The 13,368-nt window shown below is 40.8% G+C and overlaps 1 long non-coding RNA gene across 1 annotated transcript; it reads right to left on the reverse strand.

Moving 5' to 3' along the window:
* Positions 1-601: 601 nt before the first annotated feature.
* Positions 602-3,489, reverse strand: LOC125883063 (uncharacterized). Its single transcript, XR_007448448.1, has 2 exons — positions 2,986-3,489; positions 602-1,226 (listed from the first exon to the last, which is right to left on the reverse strand). It is a non-coding gene; the product is annotated as an uncharacterized LOC125883063 (long non-coding RNA).
* Positions 3,490-13,368: the final 9,879 nt, after the last annotated feature.

The raw sequence follows: 13,368 nt of genomic DNA on the forward strand, positions 1-13,368 counted from the left end.
TTGTTAATGCACAGTCGAAGACCAGAGGGACTGTCCTGACTGTACACACAGCACAGCTCCTGTTGCACAACCAGCCTTTGGAAGTGGGAATGACCTCACTTCGAGGTGCCTCTGCTGCAGTTTCTCCCTTTCTTATATGTTGTTTTTGCTCTTCTGCCAGAGAGCTTGGGCTGTGTGAGGACCCTGCATGTGATACCAATTGAATCTCTGCAAAGAAACTCGACGTACTTAGATTGCACTGTCTTCTGCACACTTGTTTTCAATTATAGTCATGTCTGGCATGCAAGGATCAGGTCTTCACTCTAGTCAGACAAAGAGAGACCAGGTTCTTACTTGTTTATGCTGAGTCCAACTGTTTTAAAGCACAGGTCAATTGTTTTGAGGGCACGAGGCTTAAAATGTCCCTAAATTTGTGTTTTGTATCCTTTGTATGAGGATCAACCTTTAGTTCCTGAATTACCTCTGATATGGTTTCAGTATTTTTCCACTGTATTTGACACTTCTGAGTCAGCCTGGTTTCCCACAGCTGACAGCCTATGACTTATGTTCCTCGGTGCAGGCTGCAGTATACTTCTCGTTAATACTCATTGCAACACTTAAGACTTTTTAAACATTTTTATTCAAGGAAAGAAACTCAAAACACACTTTAAAAGAAAAAACAGTGCAAATCATTGTTCAGTAGTGCCGGTGCATTTTTCATCAGGTTTGTGGTTGCTAGCTGCTTCAGTGTTTAACAGCAGTTGAGGCAAAGAGGAACAAACACAAGCAAATGCCATGGGATTATGTATCCGTATCAACAAACTGTCCAGTGCGCAACACGTCCAGCAAGTTAGACATTACAATGATGTCCACGCTCAGCTATGGAACCAGGACTGTTGTTGTTCCCAGTGATTAGAGTCTCACTGACTGTTGATCCATCGCCACAGTAGCCAGCATGTCCATCCATCAAGCTGCCATTTTGTTGTAAATCGTGACCGAGATGTTTCCCTCACGAGCCGGTGTTTCTAGTCACAGCTGATCCTCTCCGATGGCTGATCGAGGAGGGCTGCGTCTCGGTCTGTGTCTGCTGGTGCAGGTCCCACATGTAGCAATGGTTTTGTTCGTACATCAGTCCACCAAAGGAGTCCACGATTCCATAAATGACTGCGAGGACGCTCAGCGCCGTTCCGATAAAGTACAGCTTAAGGACTGCTGTCACCATGGCTGCTGCGGTACAGGACGATAGGCTGCAAAAGACAAAGATCAGTTTTAAAGATTAGGTTATTTGTTCTGTAGATTTATGGTGGTTTTTGGTTATGTTTGCAAGTTTTAAAGGTCCAGTGTGTAGGATTTAGGAGGATGTATTGACAGAAACTGAATAAAATATAATGAGCATGTTTTCTTAAGTGTATAATCACCGCCACCGTTTTTTTTTTTAACATGAAACTGCTTAATTCAGCATCTTTACCGGTTTAAATCACCGGGTCGATTTCATTTAGAGAGGAGAAGACGTCTGCGGATAGTTCAGCTTCCAGTAAAGGCCTCCTGAAGATTTTTATTTTATGTTATCAGAGAGAAAGGGTGACTACAAATCAGCAGGTCTGGGCTTGCAGTCATCTGCAATGAGCCAAACAGAACCCCGGAAACACTGATTTTTGATGTGTATAAAAACTGATAGACTTGATGGAAGACTTAGGAACATTTAGGAGACTGGAAATTGGTGACGCAGATGGTGAGGTGGAAGACTGATTGTACAAATTGTCAAATATTTTTTGGCACATACCAAAGGGGAAGATACCCCCACAGATAATTCAGCTGCCGCTAAAAACCTCCTGAACAATGAACACTGGAAAATGCCGAGTTCCAGTTTCAAACCAAAATGTACATGTTAAATGAATTATTGAAGTGCACAATGCATTTCGGTGCAGGATCTGGCACAGAGGGTTAGGTAGAGACCTGTAGCTCTGGAGCTGCATGAGGCTCTTTAGCCCTTTATTTTAATTAATAACATTTTTTTAACAGTTTAATTTTCATTTATCATTGTTGTAGGCCAAAAGTGGTTCTTACATTTTCCAGTTGTACTGTTTTAACATTCTGTCAATTGAAATGTGCGTCATACCTCGACAGCCTGGCACCTGCTTCCTGAATTTGGTGAACCTCAGTAGTGGTGGTTAGTTTTAGTTCTCCCTAGCAAGACTGAATACAGGCTCCAACTCCAAAAAGGAAAAACTATCAGAGGAAAATCAAGAATTTAACAGTGCTTGGACAGATTTGTTTGCTTTTGCCGCCAAAGCTGCAGCATTAAAAGCACCAAATAATCCTAAATATCCCACTGAAGAGGAACAAATTTGTGATAAAAACATATTAATGAATGCTCATTTAGAAATATTAGTAATGATTATAGGCTATCTTAGACTGTATAGACTGTGTTAACTTTATTTTAAGGAACAAACAGACAGATTTCAAAAAAAAAAACAAAAACAAGCCAAAATGCCTCTTGTGGTTTGAAGGTTGCTGACCTTAAGTACAGAGAAAGCTTATCTACAAGGAAGTTACCAAAAGAAGACACAAGCTATTGGTGCAATCACATGTTGTTGCAGGCTAACTATCAAATTTAAGATCACTGACAACCCAAAACAAACCTCACTTGATTTTGTTTTATTACTATTTTAACACTGGAGCTGTTTGGTTTGAGAAAAGTAGAAACTATACTTCTCTTTTTAATTTCTATCTTTATTTAGCTTTAACATCTGCAGCAAGACTCTATTTCTCTTTTTCCTCCTCTAAGATAAAAGCCTCGAAACACCGCAGCTGTTAAAGCAATTACTGTTTCGTGTTTCTGCTCGCTAGTCCACAAATGCGGGCGAACATGAAGGCAGCATCCTAACAGAGAACACGGCTTTGGAGACATGAACGCACCACCACGCTGAGAATAAACGCTTGAATCTCGTCTTCTTACGCAGTAGTTCGGTAAAACAGAGACATATGTTTGGTTTAGTAACTCACCAGAGGCTCGGCTGATATGCAGCGGCTCCTTGCTTCTCTGTTTCTCGTTGCTTAGTCGGCTGAAGTCGTTTCTAGCAACAAACAGGTAAGCCTCGGAGAAATCCGCCGATATGTGTCGGTCAGTAATAAGTTATTTCTTTCTCAGTCTAGAAACTCTTCAGTCCTGTGAATGTGAGCAGCTGCGGTCTGTCTGCCTCCTCTCCGCTGCTGTATGAGCTGTATATGAAGCAGCTCGGCAGACTATAACGCGTGGCTGTGACATCACGCTGCAAACGGCAGCAGTAGTTTCCTGGATGTGTTCACGGAGAATGATCTGAGGAGACTTGAGGACTTTCCTGCGGCTTCGTTGTGCTCACTTCATACTTAAAAGAGCTCATGATGTTTCACAGTTTAATCTTGTGATGTCAATTCTTTGTTTTTGTTTTTTTTAATTTACCTGTACTGTCAAATGAGAACAACTAGGAGAAAGTAGGGACAGCACACATTCAGTTTTGCCTTTTTTCATTCATTTACGCTCAATTATATGTTTTCAACCCAATAATTCACCAAAAATATTAAATATGTGTCAGTTAATTTGATTTAAAGGTGTGTATTATATATATATATATATATAGGGTTTAACCTATGAAATACCCAAAAATTATTGAAGAATGTAAAGGCAGTTCATTGCTACAGTCAGCATGCTAACAACGATGCTAACATGTTGATGTTTAGCGAGTAGTTTGCTGCCTTAGGGCCGTGTCATAGTCGACGCACGCAATGCTGGCAAGCGACGCACTTCCTTTCATAGTCAACACATTGAACGCAAGCGACTCAGGTGACAGTTGAAATGCAATACATTGCTTGCGCAATAGGGGGTAGCAGAATCACCGGTATATTCCGGCTAGCTAGTACTGCTGTAGCTAGCTAGTACTGCTATTTTATTAGAGTGCAGGGCACTAGAACTGTCATATAAATGGGGGTGTGCCCGTGCGAGTTCACAAAGTATGTCCTCCTCACCCGCCATATTGCATACCTGCTTCTTCTGTGAATAACAAAAAGTGGTGAATTTCAAGTACGTTGCTTGCATTATCACGCCCGCTGGCTACGCATGGTATTACACGCGTCGCTGCATTGCGTATCCAAAAAATGGACAACACATTTTGAGACGCAAGCACACATCATGGCGGCCACCTTACTTGATGTGTCCCAATGCGTTCACGCCTGCGTGCCTTTGCATTGACTATGAAACGGCCCCTAGTTTAGCGTGTTCCTTACCTTACTTCTATGTTACTCTATTAAGCACTGGTTTACTTTATATCTTGTATATTTTGACAGTTTTGACTATTATTTAATACTGTATTTGTTACACAGTACTGTATCAAACTGGGTCCAATGTGTGACCCGCTGGTTGTAACTGTTTTATTTTAGTGAATCTTAATTGTCATTCCTACAGGAGTCACTACAGCCCCGGATAAGCAGAGACTGAAAGTAAAGTCATCTCCGACCTCGTCACATATTGACGTTTGGTAATGGACCTTCCACATCCACATACGACGTACAAGGTACCCTGGGTGTGTTGGTTGCTGACGTTCTGGGACACTGTGTCAAGTTCTGCCTGTTACATTGCGTTCTTTCAAAATACACTTCTGCTTTCACAGGAAAACATATCACTGCCCAAGTGCCGGATTTCGACGACTTTGGTGTGAGACTGGGCTCACTTAATGGTCACAGTATAACACCAAGTCAGTTAAACTTCAGAGATATCAATCTGGCCATTTAGGAAGCACAAGTTATTGTGAATCAGTATCTGCAGCCCGATCAGGTTGTACAGGTAGTCCTCCACATCCATACATGCAGTCGCAAGAAGGTTTGCTGTTAAGTTACAAAGTGCTTTACATGTCAATAATTAAAACAGACAAGACGTGAAAACATCTTATAAAAGAACTGATAAAAACACTTCAGTGTATAAAAACTGAGGAAATGAACATCAAAAGTAAAATCAGGGAAGACTCTCCAAATTTACTGGAATAAAAAAGCTATCTGTGCTTTTGCTGCACTGATTTTTTTGGTCAGTTTATTCATCTTGAAGTGAACAGGAATGTCTGAACCATGTTACGTGAACATTTGTCCAACAGTTGTTGAGACATTTCCCCTGAAACTACAAATGTAAACACTTAAGGGAAAGTCAGAGGATCACCAATGTCACTAAGATTCATATTCTGGGGATGATGAATGTTTAATCCATCCTATAGTAGAGATGTTAGTCTGAATCAAAGTGGTGGAGGGACTTTTTTTATGGACTCAGGGCACGTAAGCCTTTCTCAGAACATACCCTAATAGAAAATATTTATAGAAATGTTCCACTAAAGAGGATTAAGAGCCAGATTAAGTCTTAGGAAAAACATGTTTCCACTCACTTATTTCTGATCTGGTCATAAGACAGTGAAGTCATTGTTTAAAAGGTGAGAATGACATTTAAAAACAAAAGAAAGCCGATTGTTGAGCAACATATTTGATGTCTGTTCTCAGTGACTCACCGCCAAAGAGTAATTAGTTCCTATTACACTTACGCCCCACACATACTCACCTGGATGGACTTGTTTGGACCTGCTCCTACAGGACCCACACTGTGTAAACTTTTTAGAAAGCATGCTATCTTTTATCAAGAAATTAAGTAAGTAAACAGCTTTTCTACTTTATTTGCATGCCAGAGTGGAGATTCCAGATTTTTATCTCAGGAAAATTCCCCGTTCAGAAGCACGAGCCGATCAAAGCTGTTCTATGTTTTACTCTTAGAGTCATGATTTCACTTCCCCTGAAGCTTGGAACAGTTTCGGAGGAAACTCCAGTACAGTTCACTGACAGGATAATAGCACAGATGTAGGGCTGACCCTTAAATCAACACCAAATACTTGATATGAGAGTATATGACTAAGCGGTTCTACCCTTGTCCAGACCTTCTTATCTTAAACCCTAGCATGACCTAAACTCGCAGGGCAACACTACTATAACATATGAGTCAGAGAAAATGAGTATCCTGTCACATTTTGCTCACACAAACCTTCACACTTGTAAATTACTTCCAAAAAATTCCTCTATGCATTGCTTGATTCTTTCATCAATTAAGGATTGCTTCCAGAGAATCAAGTCATATGATTTCCTGAGGTTAAAAAAAGCATGAAGTTGTGTAAGCAGCTTTTAGAGTCTAGGACTGTGCTGCTGTTCTCACAGGCAGAAATTGACAGGCAGCCAACAGCTCAGATTACTCATCCACACACAAGCATTAAATGCTTTTGTTTTTCATTTCACAGCCTTGACCTTTCAAGAACTCTCAAGGAGAAACAATGGTATGTCTCGTTAGAGTTAAACACAGGCAGCTACTTCCACTATATATACACACTTAAAGATTGGCAGAGCCGGTCAAACAGGCAAACAAGGGGACAGAGAGAAAGCACAAGACAGAGGAAACTCATCACACATCTGTCCAACTTTAATGAGGTGATCATTACCAGTGAAAACATGAGCACATTATGGTGATTTATGTGAGAGACTGTAGTTGTCACTTTTAGTGTTTAACTTGCTGCTGAAGGACAGGAAACATATCCTGGTTTCCTTTCTGGAATAAAAAGAAGAAATTGTAACCTGGCTCAGACACAAGCACATGGTACAGTACATGTGTACAGACTGATAAGAAAACTACATCTAAAGAAATCCCTTACTCAGGAAGTTGTGTTGGTATTTGGTGCAATAAACCATTGCATCCACTAGATGTCACTGTGTGACAGTTAGGGACTCAGAATAGACTAGGCTTGGAGAGTATTGTCTTGCATTACTGCATTTCAGTAGCATAAAATGTTAATATTGTACAGTATTTAGTCATCTAATATAATACTGTGTCATGATAGACCTTTTCCTAGCAGACTTGTCATAGGAAACGATGTCCCAGTAAACCATGACACTGGCTACATTTCCATGCACAAAATAGTCTACGATCTTGCATTAAAGTTGCTGCTGCTGGTTTGTGCCGAGATGTCTGTGTTACTGATGAGAAGAAGCTTTTTTACATAATTTCGATTTTCATAATCGTTCACTAGCGAGTTGACTCATGAGCAACTCTTTTGAATCCTTCGGTTAACCCATAACACCCCCCCACCCCACCCCATCCACATCACTGCAAGCAGTTCGTTTATTGGGTTGAATGACTTGTTGTTCAACGTTAGCATGGTTAGCCTGGTTCCTTCTTTGAAATGTCAATGGGATTTTTCCATTGGATATTACAGAAAATAACCTCTGTGGCAAACAAACGTTTATGATAAGTAAATAGCTAATGTCAGGCTATAAACGAAGTACACTACTACTGCTGCATGTGGTGCCCTTAAATATAGTATTTCAATTATTTCCTTGTTCTTGCTGTTTTTATATCAGTGTGTCCAGGTTAAACATAAGTGTTTTAGTGAATTCATATTTTTATCAATACAATAGTTAAAAACATTACTTACCTGTATACTTACCTCCCATGAAGTGAGAAAATTGTTGCCCTTACCCTTCAAAAGAGAGCTGTGGTATGTAGGTTGGAGAAAAATATGCTTGTAATGAACTGAGGGATATTTGTTTAATAAAAGTTGCACAGTTAATTTTAGGGTGCCACACATGACTTAACATCTCTACCGCAACGAGGCTGTTATTACCATGTTCAACATGAAGACATTCTGTAGTCTCATTTCACCACTTAATAGCAACTGCCTTTTTTTAAGACACGCAACTTGGGTATTTAGTGACATATCTTACAGTGTAGAACAAATCATGAATGTCTCTTCAGCTTGTGTTGACCACAGACCTTATTTCAGGCATCTAACCCATTCAAAAAACACACTGACTTGGAGTGCCAAAATGCTAACCCATTTCCAGGTTTTAGGACTCATTCCTCGAGTACTCTGTGGGTTTGCGGAGCTGTGGCTCTGGAAGTGTAAGTTGACCTGGCTCTTATGCAGAACTGTATGCATCATACAGAAGTGGAATTTTGGATTGACGCCTACTTCCAAATCGAGTTAACTAGTTCCTGTTTAAGAGTCATTCAAAACAAATGATTCGCTTATGTATCTAATGTCACTAGTCTGTGTAAAAGCTTGATGTGAAACTGCAGTGAGCTGTCTTATAGATGAGCTTTGTGACAAAAGTTTTAAGACATTTTTTATTTTAATTTATGCATTTTTAGTTTCGGTATACTGTGTATAATCAAACTACCACACACACTGGAGTACTGGTTGGTCTGGGAATATAAAGAAGCTGCCATGTGTAGACTCCAGTGTGCTTTGTACCTAATGGTGAATGTGCATGTGACAGGGTACATACATTCACAGGGACGGGAGGTGGCAGTGGACCAAGTGCAAATTTTTGCCCCGGGGGTTTTTTGTTTGTAACTCAGGCTCCTTTTACTTTCTCTGACTTTAGAAAGCTCTCACCACAACCACAGAATACACTGTCCAACTGTTTTTACAGGCTGTGTGGTGTTTTCCATGGTCGGTAAATTGATCTTGATGTGGAAAATAAGTGGAGTTTGCCACTTCTGTATACTCTGTACATACAGTACAGCATGTTCTTTTGCTCTTCCTAACATGACACTTATCTTTGATAAAACAATTAAATAAATAATTGCAGCAATTACTGTTAATCACAATCACTCTTTCACTTTAGAAAATGAAATTCTGTGCTGTATCAAAGTCGTGTGACGTGAAATCAGTAGACTTACATCATCTGTTGTAGACATTCAAACACAAGGAGTACTCTCTTCTTAGAAAATGGTTACCCTTGTGTTAAATCCTATGACTCTGATTTGTTTCAGCCAGTCAATGAGTATCCACACTGTGCACATGACATCCATCATTGTGAACGTACATGGATGAAAGGGGGAGCCGTACACGACATAGAGATGTCTGCCAAGTCTTGAATATAATGGAACTAGATGGCGTTTGGCTTGAGGTGCTCAACACAACAGCAGCAAGGGTCTACACTCGCTGCAGCATCATCTTTTCAATTCAAGCAAAATCTTGGATTTTTGCAACCAGCAGCAAGCAGACACAATCATATTTGGATGAGAGCGATGGGTGGATCTGATTGACCTCACCACAACTCTGTTCGTCCCCCATCCATCCCCATGCACTCAACCCCTTTTAATCCCTGCCCTCGACCCCCCATTATCCCATCATACACGACCATTACCAACCTTTGGGTACTGTTCATCCCCTGGCAAACAACCTCCTTTTTTATCCCTCTCTTCAACCCTAACCATCGCATTGAATTCGACCCTCACCCCATCTGTCCCTAATCCTATAGTCAACCAAATAACACCACTTTTATACCATATACATGTCATGGTGTTTGTAAGGGGACATATGAGTGGGGGTGACTGTCAGAGTAGGATGGAGAAAGCAGTCTCGTGGACAAAAGCCAGGTTTGATTGACACAATATGTCCATCACACCTCCATAAACTCTGGTATTTTCTCTGCAGCAACTGTGTTGACAATGATGTAGTCTCCTGCATGGTACACCTCCTTGTTTACATAGATATATGCTGTTTTAGTGGCAGTGGTAGGCAAGGAGCCACTTGCACTTGCATTAACACCCAGAGCGTGTGCATCATGGATCTGCAATTTCACTAGTGCTACTCAGACATTTTGTATCAGATTGTTCTCAGCACTGCCAAAATTGGTGTCATCTGGCAAGAGTCTTTGTAATGTTCTTGAAGTTTCCCATGGCAAGCCTTTTAAAATAGTGGTGTTTTGCTTTAAAATGGAAACAGGAGAAATCAATTAGAGGTCCATAAACAATGATCAGCCTTGGGTAATGGATCATGAAATGCATATTTGGAGTTGTTTTTCAAGGAAAATGTTGCCAGAATGTGGACATAAACTCTGTTATCTGCACCACAAGATATGGGATCCAGGATACAAGAGCCATAAACTGTTTTCTGGGCTTTGATCTGCAATCACGCATGGCAGTAACAGAAAAAAAGTATGATTTTCCATTGATCTACCTCCCTCACCAAAAATCTTTAGATCTCTGTCTGAGAGACGACGCAACATTTCACCATAAGAGTAGTTTTTAATCGTAAATTTTAAAGGGCTGTTGGAATGTACCATTCAGTAAGCCAGAGCACCGCGCTCTTGGAGCAGCAAAGCGTAGTCTGGGCACTACATCTGGGGAGACAGAGCAGCAGAGCACCAAGTGGAATGAATGTGTGATTAACTTAATGGTTCCTTAACTCATCTAGAATAGTGGTTCCCAACTGGTCCAGCCACGGGGTCCAGATTTCTCCTTAGTCATTAGTTCGAGGTCCACACAGTTTGATATATTCAGCATCATACTTGTATTTGGACATGTCGTCAAGCTAGTTTGCTGTCTCTGTAGCTGTCCATTAGTCACTCACTCTACAGCAGGGAAAGGCATTTCAAAAAAGAATCGAAATGTCCCAGACTTCTCGACCTACCCTCCCGTTCCCTTCCCTTCATCCATCATCCTGCATAATCCCAATGCCATCCTCTGTTTATGCCCACCACATTCCTTCACCCTCTCTTCCATTCTCCCCTCATCTTCTTATTCAGTCTGGTGCATACCTCTCCCATGTCTTACTCTAGGTACCATCAGCTTGGGCGAAAAAATGCCTGAGACAGAACCCCCACACTGAGTCTCCCTCTGCCTGACCTTCGGCACATCCTCCCAGACCAACCTAACAGTAGACATCCCTCCTCTACTTTCACCCCCTACTTACATCCGTTCACCAGTCCTTACCAACTAACACCTCCTGAATTACATTTAAACCTTTAAACGACATTGTTGAGGCATGGTCCTTGCTAGTGAATCAGTTTTTAACGGACACCTTGCAGCCAAGCAGAATCAAATATTCACCCAGACCATGATGCCATATGAGATAAATAAATAGGAATTTCCATTGTATTCACATGCGGGAGCACAGATTCTAGACTTTCTCTCTAACAGTCATGATTTCACTTCCCCTGAGGCTTGACACAGTTTCTGAGGAAACTCCAGTACAGTTTACTAAAAGGATAATAACACAGATGTAGGGCCAACTCTTAAATCAACACCAAATATTTGACATTAGATGATATGACCACTTAGTACTACCCTACTTCAGACCTTTTTATCTTAAAACCTGGCACAGTCTAAACTTTCAAGGCAACATTACTATAAGATATGAGTCAGAGAAGATGAGTGTGCTGCAAAATTTTACTCAGTCAAACCTGCACAGTCATTTGTTTCCAGAGAAGTCTCGAGTCTTATGAGTTCGTGAGGTAAAAAAAAGGGGTGTTGTTTAGCTTTTAGAATCTGGGACTACTCTACAGTTTTCATTGCCAGATATTGACAGGCAGCCCACAGCTCAGATTACTCATCTACACACAAGCATTAAATCCTTTTGTTTTTCATTTCACGGCCTTGACCTTAAAGAACAACTCTCAAGGAGAAACAATGGTATATCTGATTAGAATTCATTATAGGCTGCTACGACTACTTTATATACACTTAGAGGTTGGTAGAGCTTGAAAAAGAGGAAACAATAGGACAGAGAGAAAGCACACTGAATCCGAGGAAACTCTTTCACTGTACATCCAATTGTTGTGAGGTGATTAGTAACAGTGGTTATTTGAGTCACTGTTGCCTTTCTAGCTTCTTGAACCAGTCCAGCCATTCTCCTCTGACCTCTGGCATCGACAAGGCATTTTCACCTAGACAGCAGCTGCTCACTGGATATTTTCTCTTTTTGGGACCATCCTCTGTAAACCCTAGAGATGGTAAAATGGCGGGCGAGTGTATCTGTGTAGAGTGGTAAGAAAACTGCACCTAAAGAAATCCCTTACTCAGGAAGCTGTGTTGGTATTTGGTGCAATAAACCATTGCATCCAGTGGAGGTCAGTGTATCACAGTCAGGCTCCCAGGACACAGGCTCCAGGCTTTGAGAATACAGTTTTGCTCGACTGCATTTTAGTCTTCTAATAGCATACTGTACCTAAACAGACCTTTTCCTTTAGACTTGTCATAGTTGAAAAAGCACAGATGTTACTAATAACATAAAGGGTTTGCACACTGCCATGGCTTAATGGGACAACTAAATGGAATCGGCCCATCATAAACAGCATTCTACATTTGCTTTGTCTGCTTTGACGAGTCAAAATGTCCTCTGTGGAAAAAAAGGTCAGACTACGGCCACACCAGACACCAGCAGCCTGAAATATTATGACATCTTTTTCACTTAACTTTTGTTTTAATTTGACCCTTTCATTCATCTAAGTTTACTTTCAGTTAAATACATTTTTCATAATGAAACCACAAACAAATGATCTTGCTGCAAGATCATTTGTTTGTCTTCTAAATCTTTTGGTGAACCTATAACCCCACCCCACCCTACCTTTTAGCTCCAGTTGGGAATTGTGTGCACGCAGCGAGGTTACATACTTCCACATGCTCACATATTCTTTTTAGTCAATACCACAGGCTGAGGTTGGGCTGGAGTTTTCGGACTGTGCCAGGCTGTAGCTCTCACTCATTCTTCGGCCCAAAGAGTGTGTGCTCACGAATGACGCGTTCTTCAGCTCAGGGGCTGTGCGCTGAACAAGTCTGGAATTGAGCTTTTTTCAGGGCCAAGATGTCAGGCCTGACCCTATGTGAACCTGAGCCTGAGTTAACCAGGCTTTTTTGCATAACTGTACATGCACCTTACAGAAGTAGGATTTTGGCTTCACTCCTGCTTGTAAATTGAGTAACTCATTCTTCTTTAACCCTTTGATGCATAGAAGTCACTACAGGGGACAGTTATTAAAAGCCATTTTCTTGTATATGCTTGGGTTTTGATGCTATAGTTGCATTTAAGTCACTACAGTGGATCCCTATCCATCTTGCCATACACTGCCACCTACTGGTCAGGTGTTGTAAGTGTAACACAAATCTCTGAAAACCAAGATGGCCGATGGAATGCAAGAAATGTGCAGCTCAGGAATTTATTGCCAATCCTTCTATGGTAGGAGGCCCTGGCAGGTAAATACAATTTGTAAACATCAAGTAACATCTAAGGAGTAATACAGTTGTTAAAAATTCCAAGTATTAATTTTATTTTGGGAGGAAATTACAATTAATCATCTGTCCATAAAACTGGACATCATGCAGCACTGGCTGTATTTGAACTACAATTAATACCATTACTGCAACTTGTACTTCATCTGCAGTGACTTTTTGGGCTGTAAACGAATTAATTTATGTTATCAGAATATAACTTGCAATTTTTGTGGAAAACATTCGTATAGAAATATACATAGTTTAACAGGGAGAGGTGTGTGAGGGGCTGAGAAGTCAAGAGGAAAGAGCTGAATGAGGGAGGGGGAGGTGTAGAA

Source organism: Epinephelus fuscoguttatus, linkage group LG22 (genome assembly GCF_011397635.1).
Source record: "Epinephelus fuscoguttatus linkage group LG22, E.fuscoguttatus.final_Chr_v1".
Lineage (NCBI taxonomy): Eukaryota > Metazoa > Chordata > Actinopteri > Perciformes > Serranidae > Epinephelus > Epinephelus fuscoguttatus.